Source organism: Leuresthes tenuis, unplaced genomic scaffold (assembly GCF_036924035.1).
Source record: "Leuresthes tenuis unplaced genomic scaffold, fLeuTen1.0.hap1 SCAF_96, whole genome shotgun sequence".
Classification (NCBI taxonomy): Eukaryota; Metazoa; Chordata; class Actinopteri; order Atheriniformes; family Atherinopsidae; genus Leuresthes; species Leuresthes tenuis.
In genome coordinates, this window is record NW_027325450.1 from 73328 (window position 1) to 97136 (window position 23809).

At 42.0% G+C, this 23809-nt stretch overlaps 3 non-coding genes across 3 annotated transcripts; 2 read left to right on the top strand and 1 right to left on the bottom strand.

Moving 5' to 3' along the window:
- Positions 1–7160: 7160 nt before the first annotated feature.
- LOC140286485 (U5 spliceosomal RNA) lies at positions 7161–7274 on the top strand. Its single transcript, XR_011911287.1, has one exon. It is a non-coding gene; the product is annotated as a U5 spliceosomal RNA (small nuclear RNA).
- Positions 7275–7582: 308 nt separating this feature from the next.
- On the top strand, positions 7583–7766 carry LOC140286502 (U2 spliceosomal RNA). The gene has a single exon (XR_011911303.1). It is a non-coding gene; the product is annotated as a U2 spliceosomal RNA (small nuclear RNA).
- A 3260-nt stretch (positions 7767–11026) lies between these two features.
- On the bottom strand, positions 11027–11140 carry LOC140286489 (U5 spliceosomal RNA). The gene has a single exon (XR_011911290.1). It is a non-coding gene; the product is annotated as a U5 spliceosomal RNA (small nuclear RNA).
- Positions 11141–23809: the final 12669 nt, after the last annotated feature.

Below are 23809 nucleotides of genomic sequence, written 5' to 3' on the forward strand. Positions count from 1 at the left end.
TATGGACCGGCATTTTTACCTTTTCTAACACATTTTTCAGCAATTATGGTCGGAGATTCACACCTACTCACAGCCGAACAACTCCGCTCCCGCATTTGATGATGTATAGTCGGGCATTCTCACCCTTTCTCATCAGCTTTTTGCAAATTATGATCTGACATTCACACCTACTTGCAGTCGAAAAGCTCTGCTCCCGCTTTTGATTATGTATGGTTGGATATTCGAACCTTTTCTTAACTGCTTTTTACATATTTTGGTTGGACGTTCACACCTTCTTGTAGCCGAACACTTCCACTCCTGCTTTTGATGATGTATGGTTGGGCATTCACACCTTTTTTTTGCCCATTTTTCAGGAATTATGGGTGGACATTCACACCTTGCAGCTGAACACCTCCTATCCCACTTATGATCATGTGTGGTTTGATTTTCGAAAAGTTTCTTTCATGTTTTCTAGCAATTATTGATGGACATGTAGACCTTCTTGCAGCTGAACACCTCCGCTCCCGCTTTTGATCATACATTGTCAGGCATTCGCACCTTGTCTTACCCACTTTTTACAAACTTTAGTCGAACAGTCACACCTACTTGCAGCCGAACACAACCTCTCTCGCTCAATGATAATGTATGGACCGGCATTCTTACCTTTTCTAACACATTTTTCAGCAATTATGGTCGGAGATTCACACCTACTCACAGCCGAACAACTCCGCTCCCGCATTTGATGGTGTATAGTCGGGCATTCTCACCCTTTCTCATCAGCTTTTTGCAAAATTATGATCTGACATTCACACCTACTTGCAGTCGAACTGCTCTGCTCCAGCTTTTGATTATGTTTGGTTGGATATTCGAACCTTTTCTTAACTGCTTTTTTCAAACTTTGGTTGGACGTTCACACCTTCTTGTAGCCGAACACATGCACTCCTGCTTTTGATGATGTATGGTTGGGCATTCGCACCTTTTTTTTACCCATTTTTCAGGTATTATGGGTGGACATTCACACCTTCTTGCAGCTGAACACCTCCTCTCCCACTTATGATCATGTGTGGTTTGATTTTCGAAAATTTTCTTTCATGTTTTCTAGCAATTATTGATGGACATTTAGACCTTCTTGCAGCTGAACACCACCTCTCCCGATTTTGATGATGTATGGACCGGCATTTTTACCTTTTCTAACACATTTTTCAGCAATTATGGTTGGAGATTCACACCTACTCACAGCCAAATAACTCCGCTACCGCATTTGATGGTGTATAGTCGGGCATTCTCACCCTTTCTCATCAGCTTTTTGCAAATTATGATCTGACATTCACACCTACTTCCAGTCGAACTGCTCTGCTCCCGCTTTTGATTATGTTTGGTTAGATATTTGAACCTTTTCTTAACTGCTTTTTACAAACTTTGGTCGGACGTTCACAATATCTTGCAGCCGAACACCTCCGCTTCCGCTTTTGATGGTGTATATTCGGGCATACGAACCTTTTCTTACCCGCTTTTTACAAACCAAGGTCGGACTTTCACACCTTCTCTTAGCTGAACAACTCCGCTCCCTCTTTTGATTGTGTACAGTCGGGTAATTTAACCTTTTCTTACCCACTTTTTACCATCTATGGTCGGACATTCACACCGTCTTACAGCGGAACACCTCCGCTCCCTCTTTTGATGATGTATGGTTAGGCATTCGCACCTTTTCTTACCCATTTTTCAGTAATTATGGGTAGACATTCACACCTTCTTGCAGCTGAACACCTCCTCTCCCGCTTATGATCATGTGCAGTTTGATATTCGAAAATTTTCTTTCATGTTTTCTAGCAATTATTGATGGACATTCAGACCGTCTTGCAGCTGAACACCTCCGCTCCCACTTTTGATGGTGTATAGTCGGGCTTTCGAGCCTTTTCCTCCCCGGTTTTTACAAATTATGGTTGGACATTCAGACCTTCTTGCAGCCGAAAACCTCCACTCCCTCTTTTGATCATACATTGTCGGACATTCGCACCTTTTCTTACCCGCTTTTTACAAACCATGGTCGGACTTTCACACCTTTTAGTAGCCGAACTAATCCGCTCCCGCTATTGATTGTGTACAGTCGGGTATTTTAACCTTTTCTTACCCGCTTTTTACCAACTATGGTTGGACATTCACACCTTCTTACAGCAGAACACCTCCGCTCCCTGTTTTGATTATGTAAGGTTTGACATTCGCACCTTCTCTCACTCGCCTTTTACTATGGTCGGCCATTCACAGCTTCCTCTCCACCATACTTGTATGGTGGGATATTCACACCCACCTGCATCCGAAGACCTCCGCCCCCACTTTTGTTGATATTTAGTCGGTCATTCGCACCTTACCCGCTTTTGGCAAACTATGGCCTTCTTGCAGCCAAACACCTCTGATCTCGCTTTTGATGATGTAAGGTTGGGCATTCAGACCTTGCTTCACCTGCTTTTCACCAAATATAGTCGGACATTCACACCTTCTTGCAGCCGAACACTTCCGCTCCACCTTTTAGTGTTCTATCACACCTTTTTTTCACCGCATTTTATACATTATGGTTGGAAATTTTCAACCACTCTCATCCGAAGACCTCTCCCCCCGCTTTTGTTAATATATTTGAACTTTAGTCGGACATTCAAACCTTCTTGCAGCTGAACCACCTCTGCTCCCTGTTTTGATCATATATGGTCTGGCAATACTACCTTTTCTTACCCGTTTGTGAGTAATTATGGCTGGACATTCACACCTACTTGCAGCCGAACACAACCTCTCTCGCTTTTGATGATGTATGGACCGGCATTCTTACCTTTTCTAACACATTTTTCAGCAATTATGGTCGGAGATTCACACCTACTCAAAGCCGAACAACTCCGCTCCCGCATTTGATGGTGTATAGTCGGGCATTCTCACCCTTTCTCATCAGCTTTTTCCAAATTATGATCTGACATTCACCCCTATTTGCAGTCGAACAGCTCTGCTCCCGCTTTTGATTATGTATGGTTGGATATTCGAACCTTTTCTTATCTGCTTTTTACAAACTTTGGTTGGACGTTCACACCTTCTTGTAGCCGAACACATGCACTCCTGCTTTTGATGATGTATGGTTGGGCATTGGCACCTTTTTTTTACCCATTTTCCAGGTATTATGGGTGGACATTCACACCTTCTTGCAGCTGAACACCTCCTCTCCCACTTATGATCATGTGTGGTTTGATTTTCGAAAATTTTCTTTCATGTTTTCTAGCAATTATTGATGGACATTTAGACCTTCTTGCAGCTGAACACCACCTCTCCCGATTTTGATTATGTATGGACCGGCATTTTTACCTTTTCTAACACATTTTTCAGCAATTATGGTTGGAGATTCACACCTACTCACAGCCGAACAACTCCGCTACCGCATTTGATGGTGTATAGTCGGGCATTCTCACTCTTTCTCATCAGCTTTTTGCAAATTATGATCTGACATCCACACCTACTTGCAGTCGAACAGCTCTGCTCCCGCTTTTGATTATGTATGGTTGGATATTCGAACCTTTTCTTAACTGCTTTTTACAAACTTTGGTTGGACGTTCACACCTTCTTGTAGCCGAACACATGCACTCCTGCTTTTGATGATGTATGGTTGGGCATTCGCACCTTTTTTTTACCCATTTTTCAGGTATTATGGGTGGACATTCACACCTTCTTGCAGCTGAACACCTCCTCTCCCACTTATGATCATGTGTGGTTTGATTTTCGAAAATTTTCTTTCATGTTTTCTAGCAATTATTGATGGACATTTAGACCTTCTTGCAGCTGAACACCACCTCTCCCGATTTTGATGATGTATGGACTGGCATTTTTACCTTTTCTAACACATTTTTCAGCAATTATGGTTGGAGATTCACACCTACTCACAGCCGAACAACTCCGCTACCGCATTTGATGGTGTATAGTCGGGCATTCTCACCCTTTCTCATCAGCTTTTTGCAAATTATGATCTGACATTCACACCTACTTCCAGTCGAACAGCTCTGCTCCCGCTTTTGATTATGTTTGGTTAGATATTCAAACCTTTTCTTAACTGCTTTTTACAAACTTTGGTCGGACGTTCACAATATCTTGCAGCCGAACACCTCCGCTTCCGCTCTTGATGGTGTATATTCGGGCATACGAACCTTTTCTTACCCGCTTTTTACAAACCAAGGTCGGACTTTCACACCTTCTCTTAGCTGAACAACTCCGCTCCCTCTTTTGATTGTGTACAGTCGGGTAATTTAACCTTTTATTACCCGCTTTTTACCATCTATGGTCGGACATTCACACCGTCTTACAGCGGAACACCTCCGCTCCCTCTTTTGATGATGTATGGTTAGGCATTCGTGCAGTTTGATATTCGAAAATTTTCTTTCATGTTTTCTAGCAATTATTGATGGACATTCAGACCGTCTTGCAGCTGAACACCTCCGCTCCCACTTTTGATGGTGTATAGTCGGGCTTTCGAGCCTTTTCTTCCCCGGTTTTTACAAATTATGGTTGGACATTCAGACCTTCTTGCAGCCGAAAACCTCCACTCCCTCTTTTGATCATACATTGTCGGGCATTCGCACCTTTTCTTACCCGCTTTTTACAAACCATGGTCGGACTTTCACACCTTTTAGTAGCCGAACAACTCCGCTCCCGCTATTGATTGTGTACAGTCGGGTATTTTAACCTTTTCTTACCCGCTTTTTACCAACTATGGTTGGACATTCACACCTTCTTACAGCAGAACACCTCCGCTCCCTGTTTTGATTATGTATGGTTTGACATTCGCACCTTCTCTCACCCGCCTTTTACTATGGTCGGCCATTCACAGCTTCCTCTCCACCATACTTGTATGGTGGGATATTCACACCCACTTCCATCCGAAGACCTCCGCCCCCACTTTTGTTGATATTTAGTCGGTCATTCGCACCTTACCCGCTTTTGGCAAACTATGGCCTTCTTGCAGCCGAACACCTCTGATCTCGCTTTTGATGATGTAAGGTTGGGCATTCAGACCTTGCTTCACCTGCTTTTCACCAAATATAGTCGGACATTCACACCTTCTTGCAGCCAAACGCTTCCGCTTTTAGTGTTCTATGAGGCATTCACATATTTTTTTTCACCGTATTTTATAGATTATGGTTGGAAATTCTCACCCACTCTCATCCGAAGACCTCTCCTCCCGCTTTTGTTAATATATAGTCGGGCATTCGAACCTTTTCTTACCCGCTTTTTACAAATTATGGTCGAACATTCACTCCTACTTGCAGCTGAATACTTCCGCTCCACCTTTTAGGTATGTATGGTTGGCATTTGCACCTCTTTTTATACTGATTGCTGAAGATTAAGTTGTTCTTTCTCAAACTACAAATTTTTTTTAATTGTTGAAACTTGATTTGAAGTGGATAAATAAGGAGGACAAACAGTTTTAAGTCAGGCTGATAGAAGGAATTAATTTTATAGCAAAATCTGTATTTCGTCATATGTCGAGAGATGCTTATTGCTGAAGAAGTTCTTTCTCATTCTACAAAGTACAACGTTGTTTATCGTTGAAACTTGATTAGACATGAATAAATATGAAGGACAAAGCAGTCTTAACTTGGTTTGAGTTAATGAATTCGTTTTATAGGAGAATCCGAATTCGTGCATAACTCATAAAATAGAGCTTATTTTCGGATTCCTGAAGAATGAGTCTGGTTCTTTCTCATAATACAAAGTTTGTTGTTTATTGTTGAAACTTCATCAGAAGTGAAGAAATAAATGAATGCCTATCAATAAATGTGGGATCTAAACTCTAGTGCTTCCTCTAAAATAATTTCCTTTCTCAATTTAGAAATGTGTGTGTGTAAGTCACAACACCCGTGACACCAAAACGGCTTTCTTTTCTCTACACTCTGCACTATGAGCACACACACCAAATCAGAAAGGCTTTTTTCTCTCTTTTCTACATTATGGACTGTGGGGACACAAAACCGCTCTCTCTCTTTTTTTTTTTTATCGTGTGCCAGGGCGTTGTCTCACGTATTAGATTATGCTTAAGATACGAATGGGTTTATCAGTCACATCAGAATCCATACTGATCCTCCCGTAATAAAATGGTCGGATCTTATCAAACACACTTTGTTTCTTGTGACAATCAAGTCAGCGAAACAGCGTATACACGTCAAGACACTGAATCAAGTTTGCCACAAGAACTCATAAGTTTGGCAGTATTGCTCTGCCGTCAGCAATCATACACCCATTTTATTTTCGTGAGACATGTGCAAGCACCTGTTCATCTACTGTTCTATCACTATGAATTAGTGATCTATTATCAATAAGGATACTTCTACAACTACTATCAAAGTATGTCCAGACTTCTTATGTTGTCAGTTGCTATATATGAATAAGTGGGTAGCTACTGACAAGCATTAAGCATGTCACACAGCCCAAACATATAACATTTCAGGACACACCACACAGTTAACAACCACAGTGAAGCGTGTCAAAGCCCAAACATGTAACATTCAACAGGACACTTACACAACACATTCAAATCAAACAGGCAGACAACATACAAGAACATATACCCCAGCCGGCATTGCTCCCTGCCTATTTTCGTACAGCACACTATGTGTGCGCACACCTTTATTCACAAACTCTTCAACTTATACTCTTTTACCGAAGCTGCTACAACTCGATTGGCCGAATACCCTTTGATCCTATTTCGGTGAATTTGACATCTGCCTTACATATAACAGATTAGCGGTTTAGCAGTTTTAATTTAATTTGAGTGAAGGAATTCATTTTATAGCAAAATCCGAAATCGTGAAGAACTCATGAAAGTAAGCTTATTCTCGGATTCCTGAAACTTTAGATTTGCTCTTTCTTTTACTGCAAAGTACAACGTTGTTTTTTTTGTTTAAATCTTTCTAGACATGGTAAATATTAAGGACAAAGCAGTTTTCACATAGTTTGAGTGAAGGAATTCATTTTATAGATAAAATCCCAAGAGTCTGCTGAGAAAAGAGAGTGAATGCGAAGTAGACTTTAACACGGCTATGGGAGTGAGCCGAGTGTGGGCTAACCGGCAAGCGTCTCAACCAAGCAAAGCTCACCATGGGGAAGGTGGCTATACCAACTAGCCTGATGCCCTGCTCCCGCAGTGACGGATAATCGTACTCTGGTTTCTCTTCATAACATACAAGTCTTTCGCCTTTTACTAAAGACTTCCGTGGAGAGCAGCACTAATGAGTTGTTTCTATTATTGGCAGGCTTTACCTTTGCGGGTGAAGCCCTTTCTGTCTGTGCAAAAGAAATCTTGCTACTTTGCAGAGTGACTTCTCTGAGTAGAGTCGCCTTACTTGTTGCGACTGTGCCGATGTTCGAAGCTGGAGTGCAAAGTTGTTGCTTGAATGGTGCTTGCTGGAGCATGCGGGAGTGCAAAGTTATACCATTTAAAAGGGCTGAAGAGTGCTCAGTGCAGCGGGTGGGCGGAGGTGCAACGTGACACTCTGGCCACCTATGGCCATAAAAAGAACACTGCTACAAGTGCGCATTGTGCCAGCAAGGGCCCTCGGACCTGAAACAGTGGACAGTTATCGCTTCTCGGCCTTTTGGCTAAGATCAAGTGTAGTATCTGTTCTTATCAGTTTAATATGTCCTCTATACGAGGACAACATATTAAATGGATTTTTAAGAATAGGAGTTGAAAAAGAAGCTTGCTCCGTTCACTCCAAGCCTCGACCCGGTACTGCAGTGCCGCTGGGAACGGTGCGCTCTCCTCTGCTCTTGTGAAAAAGCAAACAGCGGTGCAGGATGGAAGTTTCAGGGAGCCCAAGATGAAACTTTCTTTTAATCTGCTGAGAAAAGAGAGTGAATGCGAAGTGGACTTTAACACGGCTCTGGGAGCGAGCCGAGTGCGGGCTAACCGGGAGAATTGCTTGAAAGAAACGCGACACCGAATGAGTGGTCAGAACAAAGCCTCAATACGGTGTTCCCGTGGTGTTTGTGGCTGCCTTGTCTTTTGCACAGAGTAAAAGACAAGGCAGCCATCGAATAGATTGTTTCTACTTGGTCAGCCGAGGAGCAGGGGGGGGGGGGGGGGGGGGGGCAAGCGTCTCAACCAAGCAAAGCTCACCAAGTAGGAACAATCGGGCCCTTTTCGATGGCTGCAACACCTGAAAGAGATATTGATGCGAGACCCGATCAAATGCTTTTTCAAAGTCTAAATTTAAGATGACAAGCCGGGTGTTTCTGTCTCTAGCGTAATCAATGATGTCTCGAATCAGTACGAGGCTGTCGGTGAGTTGTCTCCCTGAGATGGCACAAGTTTGGTCTGGGTGAATTACCTCCTCTAAAACAGAGGACATCCGTGTCGCTAAAACCTTGCTAAAAAGTTTACAGTCAAAGTTTAAAAGTGTGATGGGCCTCCAATTCTTTAGGTCAGTCTTATCATTTTTTTTATAAAGTAGAGTCACTATTCCCACTCTAAAACTGTCAGGCAGTCGGTCGAGTTTTTCAAAATCTTTAAAAACATCTAAAATGTCTGATGATAAAAGGTCCCAATAGGTCAGATAGAATTCTGCAGGAAGCCCGTCTAAACCCGGAGCTCGACTTCTCTTAAAACCTGTTAGGCATTTTTTTAACTCTAAAGCAGTAAAATTCTGTGTCAAGTGTGCATTCTCTTTTACGGTTTTGTCAACGAATTTTAAGATTTCTGCCGATGTTTCCAAGTGCACTGGTTTCTCTTTGTACATGTTACTATAAAAGGTATGTACAGTTTCAATCATCTCTTGTGTGGATTTTGTTAAAAACCCATCTTCTCTTTTTAGATTTTGAATACACTCCTTTTTATTTATAACTTTCTTTATTTTTCACCTTCCTCAATTTCCTGCTCCCTGCTTCTTACAAAAATTCCTTTACTCTTTATTTCTGCTGAAACTGACATTTCCTTTTTGACATCTTTGATTTCTTCTTTAAAGTCTATGCCACACTGATTTAGTTTAAAGTAGCGCTGTAAGCGTTTATGTAGTCCCATCATACATCTATTCTCTTTCCTTTTTTTACGTTTACCTTGCTGTTTAAAAAAAGTCTGGGTCGTTTCCTTCACCATTTCCCACCATTGTGCATGTGTTTCGTAGAGGTCTTGAAGGGTCTGCCACTCTTTATAACATTCCCTGTACTGACTGACTATGATTTCATCCTCCAACAGGGAACAGTTGAGTTTCCACAGACCACTTCCTACCGTCACACCAGAAGGGGGTGAAAGGGTGCAGGAGAGCATAAGGTGGTCTGAAAAGAAAACAGGGGTTAATCTAACATCAGTGGGTGGGCAATCTCTAGTAAAGAAATAATCAATGCGAGAGGCTCTGGTGCCATCATGACTAAACCAGGTGAAGCCCTCCTCTCTGGGATGCATGGTTTTAAAACAGTCAGTAAGCTTAAAATCCCTGCATATGCCCTGAAGTAAAATCGAAGTCTTATCCACTTTAAAATCTACCCCTGCTCTTTTTCTGTCTTTCCTGCTCAAGATACAGTTAAAATCCCCTCCTACAACTAAAGGTACTTGCCCTAGCATGTAAAGCTGTATATCTTCTAAAAGGTCATACCTTTCATTTTTTCCATTGAAACCATAAATATTTAAGAGGTTAAAGTCTTGCCCCATAAAATTCAAGTGTGCTAAAAGTGCCCGTCCGTCTCTCACCACTGTGCTACCTTTCACCATAACATGCGGATTTTTAATTAGAATGGCCACACCATCATTTTTATTTTGATTTGAGCCACTCCATATCGATAAATGGGGCCACATTTCCTCCCATTGTCTATGGTTTTTTAAAAAAGGTAGTCCACATTCTTGTATTAAAAACACATCTGATTTTATGGAGTCTAAGAAGGATAAAATACTCTGGGCTCTTGTCTTTGATTTCACACTTCTCACATTTAGTGTTGAGAAGGTGAGAACCATTAAAAGCATAAAGGAAAGTAGGTATGTCATTTTCGTTTTTCTAAGTTATCAAAACAAATTACACACAGGTTATTTCTTGGGAAACTAGCTCTTCCTTCATTTCTTTAGGTGAAAAGTGAGTAGGGTGATCTATATTTCCTTTTCGGACTCTCGGTGTTGGCCTCTGACGCAATGTTGCATTTAACTTTGAGTCCCTGGGGGTTGATTGCAGAGCTGAAGTTAAAAAGGAGACCTCATTTGGTGAGTCGGAGGGGAAGACTCTAGGTTCTTCCACTGAAGAACTGTCTGAAAGGGACCTAACCCTTCCCCTCTTCTCTGATACAACTGGGGAATCAGAGGCTCAGATGCCGTCCTCTTTGGCTGTTGACCTTCGGGGAGGTGAGTATCTTCACTAGACTCACCTGTCTGCTCTTCCTCCTCATTTAGCGTAGCTCCACCCTCTGCCTGTGAATTCTCACAGACTTCAACACTGAGTGGTGAGGCCTCTACAGACCCCTCCCCTTTTTGCTCCTCACTTCCAATCCAAGCTTTTGGCGGGAAGTTTGAATTTATTGGGTCAACCTCTTCACTTTGTTCACCAACTGCCACCTTTGGTCCTTCTCTTTGTTGGCTTGACTGTGGCTTTACCGTCTTTAATTTGTTGGCAAAAGATTTAGGGCAATCTCTGAAGAGGTGATTTAATTCTCCACAGAGATTACATTTCCTGCCATTTGGACACTCTCCAAAAGTTTGCCCAATTTCTCTGCTCTTCCCACATAACACCTTGGTACAAGCCTCAACCAGGTGCCCATGCTCACCACACTTGCGGCAGAACTTGGGCTGCCCCTGGTAGTGGATGTAACCTCGGTTTTCAAGGTGGCCAGAGTGTCGCCCACCCGCTGCACTGAGCACTGAGCACTTCAGCCCTTTTAAATGGTATAACTTTGCACTCCCGCACGCTCCAGCAAGCACCATTCAAGCAACAACTTTGCACTCCAGCTTCGAACATCGGCACAGTCGCAACAAGTAAGGCGACTCTACTCAGAGAAGTCACTCTGCACAGTAAGAAGATTTCTTTTGCACAGACAGAAAGGGCTTCACCCGCAAAGGTAAAGCCTGCCAAAAATAGAAACAACTCATTAGTGCTGCTCTCCACAGAAATCTTTAGTAAAAGGCGAAAGACTTGTACGTTATGAAGAGAAACCAGAGTACGATTATCCGTCACTGCGGGAGCAGGGCATCAGGCTAGTTGGCATAGCCACCTTCCCCATGGTGAGCTTTGCTTGGTTGAGACGCTTGCTCCCCCCCCCCCTTGCTCCTCGGCTGACCAACTAGGAACAATCGGGCCCTATTCGATGGCTGCCTTGTCTTTTACTCTGTGCAAAAGACAAGGCAGCAACAAAAACACCACGAGAATCCCGTATTGAGGCTTTGTTCTGATCGCTCATTCGGTGTCGCGTTTCTTTCAAGCAATTCTCCCGGTTAGCCCACACTCGGCTCGCTCCCATAGCCGTGTTAAAGTCTACTTCGCATTCACTCTCTTTTCTCAGCAGACTCTTGGGATTTTATCTATAAAATGAATTCCTTCACTCAAACTATGTGAAAACTGCTTTGTCCTTAATATTTACCATGTCTAGAAAGATTTAAACAAAAAAAACAACGTTGTACTTTGCAGTAAAAGAAAGAGCAAATCTAAAGTTTCAGGAATCCGAGAATAAGCTTACTTTCATGAGTTCTTCACGATTTCGGATTTTGCTATAAAATGAATTCCTTCACTCAAACTAAATTAAAACTGCTAAACCGCTAATCTGTTATATGTAAGGCAGATGTCAAATTCACCGAAATAGGATTAAAGGGTATTCGGCCAATCGAGCTGTAGCAGCTTCGGTAAAAGAGTATAAGTTGAAGAGTTTGTGAATAAAGGTGTGCGCACACATAGTGTGCTGTACGAAAATAGGCAGGGAGCAATGCCGGCTGGGGTATATGTTCTTGTATGTTGTCTGACTGTTTGATTTGAATGTGTTGTGTAAGTGTCCTGTTGAATGTTACATGTTTGGGCTTTGACACGCTTCACTGTGGTTGTTAACTGTGTGGTGTGTCCTGAAATGTTATATGTTTGGGCTGTGTGACATGCTTAATGCTTGTCAGTAGCTACCCACTTATTCATATATAGCAACTGACAACATAAGAAGTCTGGACATACTTTGATAGTAGTTGTAGAAGTATCCTTATTGATAATAGATCACTAATTCATAGTGATAGAACAGTAGATGAACAGGTGCTTGCACATGTCTCACGAAAATAAAATGGGTGTATGATTGCTGACGGCAGAGCAATACTGCCAAACTTATGAGTTCTTGTGGCAAACTTGATTCAGTGTCTTGACGTGTATACGCTGTTTCGCTGACTTGATTGTCACAAGAAACAAAGTGTGTTTGATAAGATCCGACCATTTTATTACGGGAGGATCAGTATGTATGGATTCTGATGTGACTGATAAACCCATTCGTATCTTAAGCATAATCTAATACGTGAGACAACGCCCTGGCACACGATAAAAAAAAAAAAGAGAGAGAGCGGTTTTGTGTCCCCACAGTCCATAATGTAGAAAAGAGAGAAAAAAGCCTTTCTGATTTGGTGTGTGTGCTCATAGTGCAGAGTGTAGAGAAAAGAAAGCCGTTTTGGTGTCACGGGTGTTGTGACTTACACACACACATTTCTAAATTGAGAAAGGAAATTATTTTAGAGGAAGCACTAGAGTTTAGATCCCACATTTGTTGATAGGCATTCATTTATTTCTTCACTTCTGATGAAGTTTCAACAATAAACAACAAACTTTGTATTATGAGAAAGAACCAGACTCATTCTTCAGGAATCCGAAAATAAGCTCTATTTTATGAGTTATGCACGAATTCGGATTCTCCTATGAAACGAATTCATTAACTCAAACCAAGTTAAGACTGCTTTGTCCTTCATATTTATTCATGTCTAATCAAGTTTCAACGATAAACAACGTTGTACTTTGTAGAATGAGAAAGAACTTCTTCAGCAATAAGCATCTCTCGACATATGACGAAATACAGATTTTGCTATAAAATTAATTCCTTCTATCAGCCTGACTTAAAACTGTTTGTCCTCCTTATTTATCCACTTCAAATCAAGTTTCAACAATTAAAAAAAATTTGTAGTTTGAGAAAGAACAACTTAATCTTCAGCAATCAGTATAAAAAGAGGTGCAAATGCCAACCATACATACCTAAAAGGTGGAGCGGAAGTATTCAGCTGCAAGTAGGAGTGAATGTTCGACCATAATTTGTAAAAAGCGGGTAAGAAAAGGTTCGAATGCCCGACTATATATTAACAAAAGCGGGAGGAGAGGTCTTCGGATGAGAGTGGGTGAGAATTTCCAACCATAATCTATAAAATACGGTGAAAAAAAATATGTGAATGCCTCATAGAACACTAAAAGCGGAAGCGTTTGGCTGCAAGAAGGTGTGAATGTCCGACTATATTTGGTGAAAAGCAGGTGAAGCAAGGTCTGAATGCCCAACCTTACATCATCAAAAGCGAGATCAGAGGTGTTCGGCTGCAAGAAGGCCATAGTTTGCCAAAAGCGGGTAAGGTGCGAATGACCGACTAAATATCAACAAAAGTGGGGGCGGAGGTCTTCGGATGGAAGTGGGTGTGAATATCCCACCATACAAGTATGGTGGAGAGGAAGCTGTGAATGGCCGACCATAGTAAAAGGCGGGTGAGAGAAGGTGCGAATGTCAAACCATACATAATCAAAACAGGGAGCGGAGGTGTTCTGCTGTAAGAAGGTGTGAATGTCCAACCATAGTTGGTAAAAAGCGGGTAAGAAAAGGTTAAAATACCCGACTGTACACAATCAATAGCGGGAGCGGAGTTGTTCGGCTACTAAAAGGTGTGAAAGTCCGACCATGGTTTGTAAAAAGCGGGTAAGAAAAGGTGCGAATGCCCGACAATGTATGATCAAAAGAGGGAGTGGAGGTTTTCGGCTGCAAGAAGGTCTGAATGTCCAACCATAATTTGTAAAAACCGGGGAAGAAAAGGCTCGAAAGCCCGACTATACACCATCAAAAGTGGGAGCGGAGGTGTTCAGCTGCAAGACGGTCTGAATGTCCATCAATAATTGCTAGAAAACATGAAAGAAAATCTTCGAATATCAAACTGCACATGATCATAAGCGGGAGAGGAGGTGTTCAGCTGCAAGAAGGTGTGAATGTCTACCCATAATTACTGAAAAATGGGTAAGAAAAGGTGCGAATGCCTAACCATACATCATCAAAAGAGGGAGCGGAGGTGTTCCGCTGTAAGACGGTGTGAATGTCCGACCATAGATGGTAAAAAGCGGGTAAGAAAAGGTTAAATTACCCGACTGTACACAATCAAAAGAGGGAGCGGAGTTGTTCAGCTAAGAGAAGGTGTGAAAGTCCGACCTTGGTTTGTAAAAAGCGGGTAAGAAAAGGTTCGTATGCCCGAATATACACCATCAAGAGCGGAAGCGGAGGTGTTCGGCTGCAAGATATTGTGAACGTCCGACCAAAGTTTGTAAAAAGCAGTTAAGAAAAGGTTCGAATATCTAACCAAACATAATCAAAAGCGGGAGCAGAGCTGTTCGACTGGAAGTAGGTGTGAATGTCAGATCATAATTTGCAAAAAGCTGATGAGAAAGGGTGAGAATGCCCGACTATACACCATCAAATGCGGTAGCGGAGTTGTTCGGCTGTGAGTAGGTGTGAATCTCCAACCATAATTGCTGAAAAATGTGTTAGAAAAGGTAAAAATGCTGGTCCATACATAATCAAAATCGGGAGAGGTGGTGTTCAGCTGCAAGAAGGTCTAAATGTCCATCAATAATTGCTAGAAAACATGAAAGAAAATTTTCGAAAATCAAACCACACATGATCATAAGTGGGAGAGGAGGTGTTCAGCTGCAAGAAGGTGTGAATGTCCACCCATAATACCTGAAAAATGGGTAAAAAAAAGGTGCGAATGCCCAACCATACATCATCAAAAGCAGGAGTGCATGTGTTCGGCTACAAGAAGGTGTGAACGTCCAACCAAAGTTTGTAAAAAGCAGTTAAGAAAAGGTTCGAATATCCAACCATACATAATCAAAAGCGGGAGCAGAGCTGTTCGACTGCAAGTAGGTGTGGATGTCAGATCATAATTTGCAAAAAGCTGATGAGAAAGGGTGAGAATGCCCGACTATACACCATCAAATGCGGTAGCGGAGTTGTTCGGCTGTGAGTAGGTGTGAATCTCCAACCATAATTGCTGAAAAATGTGTTAGAAAAGGTAAAAATGCCGGTCCATACATAATCAAAATCGGGAGAGGTGGTGTTCAGCTGCAAGAAGGTCTAAATGTCCATCAATAATTGCTAGAAAAAATGAAAGAAAATTTTCGAAAATCAAACCACACATGATCATAAGTGGGAGAGGAGGTGTTCAGCTGCAAGAAGGTGTGAATGTCCACCCATAATACCTGAAAAATGGGTAAAAAAAGGTGCGAATGCCCAACCATACATCATCAAAAGCAGGAGTGCATGTGTTCGGCTACAAGAAGGTGTGAACGTCCAACCAAAGTTTGTAAAAAGCAGTTAAGAAAAGGTTCGAATATCCAACCATACATAATCAAAAGCGGGAGCAGAGCTGTTCGACTGCAAATAGGGGTGAATGTCAGATCATAATTTGGAAAAAGCTGATGAGAAAGGGTGAGAATGCCCGACTATACACCATCAAATGCGGGAGCGGAGTTGTTCGGCTTTGAGTAGGTGTGAATCTCCGACCATAATTGCTGAAAAATGTGTTAGAAAAGGTAAGAATGCCGGTCCATACATCATCAAAAGCGAGAGAGGTTGTGTTCGGCTGCAAGTAGGTGTGAATGTCCAGCCATAATTACTCACAAACGGGTAAGAAAAGGTAGTATTGCCAGACCATATATGATCAAAACAGGGAGCGGAGGTGGTTCAGCTGCAAGAAGGTTTGAATGTCCGACTAAAGTTCAAATATATTAACAAAAGCGGGAGGAGAGGTCTTCGGATGAGAGTGGTTGAAAATTTCCAACCATAATGTATAAAATGCGGTGAAAAAAAGGTGTGATAGAACACTAAAAGGTGGAGCGGAAGTGTTCGGCTGCAAGAAGGTGTGAATGTCCGACTATATTTGGTGAAAAGCAGGTGAAGCAAGGTCTGAATGCCCAACCTTACATCATCAAAAGCGAGATCAGAGGTGTTTGGCTGCAAGAAGGCCATAGTTTGCCAAAAGCGGGTAAGGTGCAAATGTCCGACTAAATATCAACAAAATTTGGGGCAGAGGTCTTCGGATGCAAGTGGGTGTGAATATCCAACCATACAAGTATGGTGGAGAGGAAGCTGTGAATAGCCGACCATAGTTTGGAAAAAGCGGGTAAGAAAAGGTTTGAATACCCGAACATACACCATCAAAAGAGGGAGCGGAGGTGTTCCGCTGTACGAAGGTGTGAATGTCCGACCATAGTTGGTAAGAAGCGGGTAAGAAAAGGTTAAAATACCCGACTGTACACAATCAATAGCGGGAGCGGATGTGTTCGGCTACAAGAAGGTGTGAAAGTCCGACCATGGTTTGTAAAAAGCGGGTAAGAAAAGGTGCGAATGTCCGACAATGTATGATCAAAAGAGAGAGCGGAGGTTTTCGGATATAAGAAGGTTTGAATGTCCCACCATAGTTTGTAAAAAGCGGGTAAGAAAAGGTTCGAATGCCCGACTATACACCATCAAAAGCGGGAGCAGAGGTGTTCCGCTGTAAGACGGTGTGAATGTCCGACCATAGTTGGTAAAAAGCGGGTAAGAAAAGGTTAAAATACCCGACTGTACACAATCAATAGCGGGAGCGGAGTTGTTCGGCTACAAGAAGGTGTGAAAGTCCGACCATGGTTTGTAAAAACCGGGAAGAAAAGGCTCGAAAGCCCGACTATACACCATCAAAAAGAAGGTTTGAATGTCCATCAATAATTGCTTTAAAACAAGAAAGTAAATTTTCGAACATCAAACCGTACATGATCATAAGCGGGAGAGGAGGTGTTCCGCTCTAAGACGGTGTGAATGTCCGACAATAGTTGGTAAAAAGCGGGTAAGAAAAGGTTAAAATACCCGACTGTACACAATCAATAGCGGGAGCGGAGGTTTTCGGCTACTAAAAGGTGTGAAAGTCCGATCCTGGTTTGTAAAAAGCGGGTAAGAAAAGGTTCGAATGCCCGAACATACACCATCAAAAGAGGGAGCGGAGGTGTTCGGCTGTAAGACGGTGTGAATGTCCGATCATAGTTGGTAAAAAGCGGGTAAGAAAAGGTTAAAATACCCGACTGTACACAATCAAAAGAGGGAGCGGAGTTGTTCAGCTAAGAGAAGGTGTGAAAGTCCGACCATGGTTTGTAAAAAGCGGGTAAGAAAAGGTTCGTATGCCCGAATATACACTATCAAAACCGGAAGCGTAGGTGTTCGGCTGCAAGAAGGTGTGAACGTCCGACCAAAGTTTGTAAAAAAGCAGTTAAGAAAAGGTTCGAATATCTAACCAAACATAATCAAAAGCGGATGAGAAGGTGTTCGACTGCAAGTAGGTGTGAATGTCAGAGAATAATTTGCAAAAAGCTGATGAGAAAGGGTGAGAATGCCCGACTATACACCATCAAATGCGGTAGCGGAGTTGTTCGGCCGTGAGTAGGTGTGATTCTCCAACCATAATTGCTGAAAAATGTGTTAGAAAAGGTAAGAATGCCTGTCCATACATCATCAAAAGCGGGAGAGGTGGTGTTCGGCTGCAAGTAGGTGTGAATGTCCATTAATAATTGCTTTAAAACATGAAAGAAAATTTTCGAATATCAAACCATACATGATCATTAGCAGGAGAGGAGGTGTTCAGCTGCAAGAAGGTGTGAATGTCCAGCCATAATTACTCACAAATGGGTAAGAAAAGGTACTATTGCCAGACCATATATGATCAAAACAGGGAGCGGAGGTGGTTCAGCTGCAAGAAGGTTTGAATGTCCGACTAAAGTTTGTAAAAAGCGGGTAAGACAAGGTGTGAATGCCCGACAATGTATGATCAAAAGAGGAGCGGAGGTTTTCGGCTGCAAGACGGTCTGAATGTCCACCCATAATTACTGAAAAATGGGTAAGAAAAGGTGCGAAAGCCCAACCGCACATGATCATAAGTGGATGAGAAGGTGTTCGACTGCAAGTAGGTGTGAATGTAAGATCATAATTTGTAAAAAGCGGGTAAGAAAAGGTAAGAATGCCCAACCATAAATTATCAAAAGCGGCAGCAGAGTTTTGGCTGGTATTTATCAATGTCTAGATAGATTTCAACAAAAAACAACGTTGTACTTTGCAGTAAAAGAAAGGGCAAATCAAAAGTTTTAGGAATCCGAGAATAAGCTTATTTTCATGAGTTCTGCACGATTTCGGATTTTATGTATAAAATGAATTTCTTCACGCAAACTAAGTTAACACTGCTTTGTCCTTCATATGTACCCATTTCTACATATATTTCAAGCATAAACTTCCTCATATTACCCTGAATGAGAAAGAGCCACACTTGTGATTAAGCCATACCTCCCTTTTGAGGAGTTCTGCATGATTTGGGATTTTATCTATAAAATTAATTCCTTCACTCAAACTATGTTAAAACGGCTTTTACCTTCATATTTATCAATGTCTCGATAGATTTAAACAAAAAAACAACGTTGTACTTTGCAATAAAAGAAAGAGCAAATCAAAAGTTTTAGGAATCCGAGAATAAGCTTATTTTCATGAGTTCTGCACGATTTCGGATTTTATGTATAAAATGAATTCATTCACTCAAACCAAGTTAAAACTGCTTTTTCCTTCATATTTATCAATGTCTAGATCGACTTCAACAAAGAACAACATTGTATTTTGCAGTAGAAGAAAGAGCAAAACTGAAGGATCAGGAATCCGAGAATAAGCTTCTTTTCATACGTTCTGCATGATTTGGGATTTTATGTATAAAATGAATTCCTTCACTCAAACTAAGTTAACACTGCTTTGTCCTTCATATGTACCCATTTCTACATATATTTCAAGCATAAACTTCCTCATACTACCCTGAATGAGAAAGAACCACACTTGTGATTAAGCCATACGCCCCTTTTGAGGAGTTCTGCATGATTTGGGATTTTATCTATAAAATCAATTCCTTCACTCAAACTATGTTAAAACGGCTTTTACCTTCATATTTATCAATGTCTCGATAGATTTAAACAAAAAACAACGTTGTACTTTGCAGTAAAAGAAAGAGCCAATCAAAAGTTTTAGGAATCCGAGAATAAGCTTATTTTCATGAGTTCTGCACGATTTCGGATTTTATGTATAAAATGAATTCATTCACTCAAACCAAGTTAAAACTGCTTTTTCCTTCATATTTATCAATGTCTAGATCGACTTCAACAAAGAACAACATTGTATTTTGCAGTATAAGAAAGAGCAACACTGAAGGATCAGGAATCCGAGAATAAGCTTATTTTCTTATGGGCAAGTGGGAACTGCTTTGTCCTTCATATTTATCAATGTGTAGATGGATTTCAACTTCTTCTACTGCAAAGTCCAATGTTTTTCTTTGTTGAAGTCGATCTAGACATTGATGAATATGGAAGGACAAAGCAGTTTTAACTTGGTTTGAGCAAAGCAATTCATTTTATAGCAAAATCCGAAATCGTGCAGAACTCATGAAAGCAGGCTTATACTCGGATTCCTGAAACTTAAGATTTGCTCTTTCTTTTACTGCAAAGTACAACGTTGTTTTTTTGTTTAAATATGTCTAGACATGGTAAATATGAAGGACAAATCAGTTTTAACATAGTTTGAGTGAAGTAATGCATTTTATAAGCAAAATCCCAAATCATGCGGAACTCACGAAATGCTTTTTCTCGCTTTTCACTGCTTTTTACAAACTTTGGTTGGACGTTCACACCTTCCTGCATCCGAACACCTCCGCTTCCGCTTTTGATGATGTATATTCGGGCATTCGAACCTTTTATTACCCGCTTTTTACAAACCATTGTCGGACTTTCACACCTTCTTGCAGCCGAACACCACCTCTCCCGCTTTTGATGATGTATGGTCCAGTATTCTTACCTTTTCTAACACATTTTTCAGCAATTATGGTCGGACAATCACACCTACTCACAGCTGGACACCTCCGCTCCCGCTTTTGATCATACAATGTCGGGACATCGCTCCTTGTCTTACCAGCTTTTTACAAACTTTAGTCGAACATTCACACCTTCTTGCAGCTGAACACCTCCGCTCCCGCTTTTGATGATGGATAGTCGGGCTTTCGAGCCTTTTCTTACCCGCTTTTTACAAATTATGGTTGGACATTCAGACCTTGCAGCCGAACACCTCCGCTCTCTCTTTTGATCATACATTGTTGGGCATTCGCACCTTGTCTTACCCGCTTTTTACAAACTATAGTCAGACATTCACACCTTGCAGCTGAACCTCCGCTCCCTGTTTTGATCAAGTATGGTCTGGCAATACTACCTTTACTTCCCCCGTTTGTGAGTAATTATGGCTGGACATTCACACCTACTTGCAGTCGAACTGCTCTGCTACCGCTTTTGATTATGTTTGGTTTGGATATTCGAACCTTTTCTTAACTGCTTTTTACAAACCATGGTCGGACTTTCACACCTTCTTGTAGCCGAACAACTCCGCTCCCGCTATTGATTGTGTACAGTCGGGTAATTTAACCTTTTCTTACCCGCTTTTTACCAACTATGGTCGGACATTCACACCGTCTTACAGCGGAACACCTCCACTCCCGCTTTTTATGGTGTATAGTCGGGCATTCGAACCTTTTCTTACCCGCTATTTACAAACTATGGTACGACATTCAAACCTTCGTGTATCCGAAAACTCCGCTCTCTCTTTTGATCATACATTGTCGGACATTCGCACCTTTTCTTACCCGCTTTTTACAAACCATGGTCGGACTGTCACACCTTCTTGTAGCCGAACACATCCGCTCCCTCTTTTGATTGTGTACAGTCGGGTATTTTAACCTTTTCTTACCCGCTTTTTACCAAGTATGGTCAGACATTCACACCTTCGTACAGCGGAACACCTCCGCTCCCTCTTTTGATGGTGTATGTTCGGGCATTCAAACCTTTTCTTACCCGCTTTTTACAAACCATGGTCGGACTTTCACACCTTCTTGTAGCCGAACAACTCCGCTCCCGCTATTGATTGTGTACAGTCGGGTATTTTAACTTTTCTTACCCGCTTTTTACCAACTATGGTCGGACATTCACACCGTCTTACAGCGGAACACCTCCACTCCCGCTTTTTATGGTGTATAGTCGGGCATTCGAACCTTTTCTTACCCGCTATTTACAAACTATGGTACGACATTCAAACCTTCGTGTATCCGAAAACTCCGCTCTCTCTTTTGATCATACATTGTCGGACATTCGCACCTTTTCTTACCCGCTTTTTACAAACCATGGTCGGACTGTCACACCTTCTTGTAGCCGAACACATCCGCTCCCTCTTTTGATTGTGTACAGTCGGGTATTTTAACCTTTTCTTACCCGCTTTTTACCAAGTATGGTCAGACATTCACACCTTCGTACAGCGGAACACCTCCGCTCCCTCTTTTGATGGTGTATGTTCGGGCATTCAAACCTTTTCTTACCCGCTTTTTACAAACCATGGTCGGACTTTCACACCTTCTTGTAGCCGAACAACTCCGCTCCCGCTATTGATTGTGTACAGTCGGGTATTTTAACTTTTCTTACCCGCTTTTTACCAACTATGGTTGGACATTCACACCGTCTTACAGCGGAACACCTCCGCTCGCGCTTTTTATGGTGTATAGTCGGGCATTCGAACCTTTTCTTACCCGCTATTTACAAACTATGGTAGGATATTCAAACCTTCGTGTATCCGAAAACCTCCGCTCTCTCTTTTGATCATACATTGTCGGACATTCGCACCTTTTCTTACCCGCTTTTTACAAACCATGGTCGGACTGTCACACCTTCTTGTAGCCGAACACATCCGCTCCCGCTATTGATTGTGTACAGTCGGGTATTTTAACCTTTTCTTACCCGCTTTTTACCAAGTATGGTTGGACATTCACACCTTCGTACAGCGGAACACCTCCGCTCCCTCTTTTGATGGTGTATCTTCGGGCATTCAAACCTTTTCTTACCCGCTTTTTCCAAACTATGGTCGGCTATTCACAGCTTCCTCTCCACCATACTTGTATGGTGGGATATTCACACCCACTTGCATCCGAAAACCTCCGCCCCAAATTTTGTTGATATTTAGTCGGACATTCGCACCTTACCCGCTTTTGGCAAACTATGGCCTTCTTGCAGCCAAACAACTCTGATCTTGCTTTTGATGATGTAAGGTTGGGCATTCAGACCTTGCTTCACTTGCTTTTCACCAAATATAGTCGGACATTCACACCTTCTTGCAGCCGAACACTTCCGCTCCACCTTTTAGTGTTCTATCACACCTTTTTTTTCACCGCATTTTATACATTATGGTTGGAAATTTTCAACCACTTTCATCCGAAGACCTCTCCTCCCGCTTTTGTTAATATATTTGAACTTTAGTTTGACATTCAAACCTTCTTGCAGCTGAACCACCTCCGCTCCCTGTTTTGATCATATATGGTCTTGCAATACTACCTTTTCTTACCCGTTTGTGAGTAATTATGGCTGGACATTCACACCTACTTGCAGCCGAACACAACCTCTCTCGCTTTTGATGATGTATGGACCGGCATTCTTACCTTTTCTAACACATTTTTCAGCAATTATGGTCGGAGATTCACACCTACTCACAGCCGAACAACTCCGCTCCCGCATTTGATGGTGTATAGTCGGGCAATTCTCACCCTTTCTCATCAGCTTTTTGCAAATTATGATCTGACATTCACAACTACTTGCAGTCGAACAGCTCTGCTCCCGCTTTTGATTATGTATGGTTGGATATTCGAACCTTTTCTTAACTGCTTTTTACAAACTTTGGTTGGACGTTCACACCTTCTTGTAGCCGAACACATGCACTCCTGCTTTTGATGATGTATGGTTGGGAATTCGCACCTTTTTTTTTACCCATTTTTCAGGTATTATGGGTGGACATTCACACCTTCTTGCAGCTGAACACCTCCTCTCCCACTTATGATCATGTGTGGTTTGATTTTCGAAAATTTTCTTTCATGTTTTCTAGCAATTATTGATGGACATGTAGACCTTCTTGCAGCTGAACACCACCTCTCCCGATTTTGATGATGTATGGACCGGCATTTTTACCTTTTCTAACACATTTTTCAGCAATTATGGTTGGAGATTCACACCTACTCACAGCCGAACAACTCCGCTACCGCATTTGATGGTGTATAGTCGGGCATTCTCACCCTTTCTCATCAGCTTTTTGCAAATTATGATCTGACATTCACACCTACTTCCAGTCGAACAGCTCTGCTCCCGCTTTTGATTATGTTTGGTTAGATATTCGAACCTTTTCTTAACTGCTTTTTACAAACTTTGGTCGGACGTTCACAATATCTTGCAGCCGAACACCTCCGCTTCCGCTTTTGATGGTGTATATTCGGGCATACGAACCTTTTCTTACCCGCTTTTTACAAACCAAGGTCGGACTTTCACACCTTCTCTTAGCTGAACAACTCCGCTCCCTCTTTTGATTGTGTACAGTCGGGTAATTTAACCTTTTCTTACCCGCTTTTTACCATCTATGGTTGGACATTCACACCGTCTTACAGCGGAACACCTCCGCTCCCTCTTTTGATGATGTATGGTTAGGCATTCGCACCTTTTCTTAC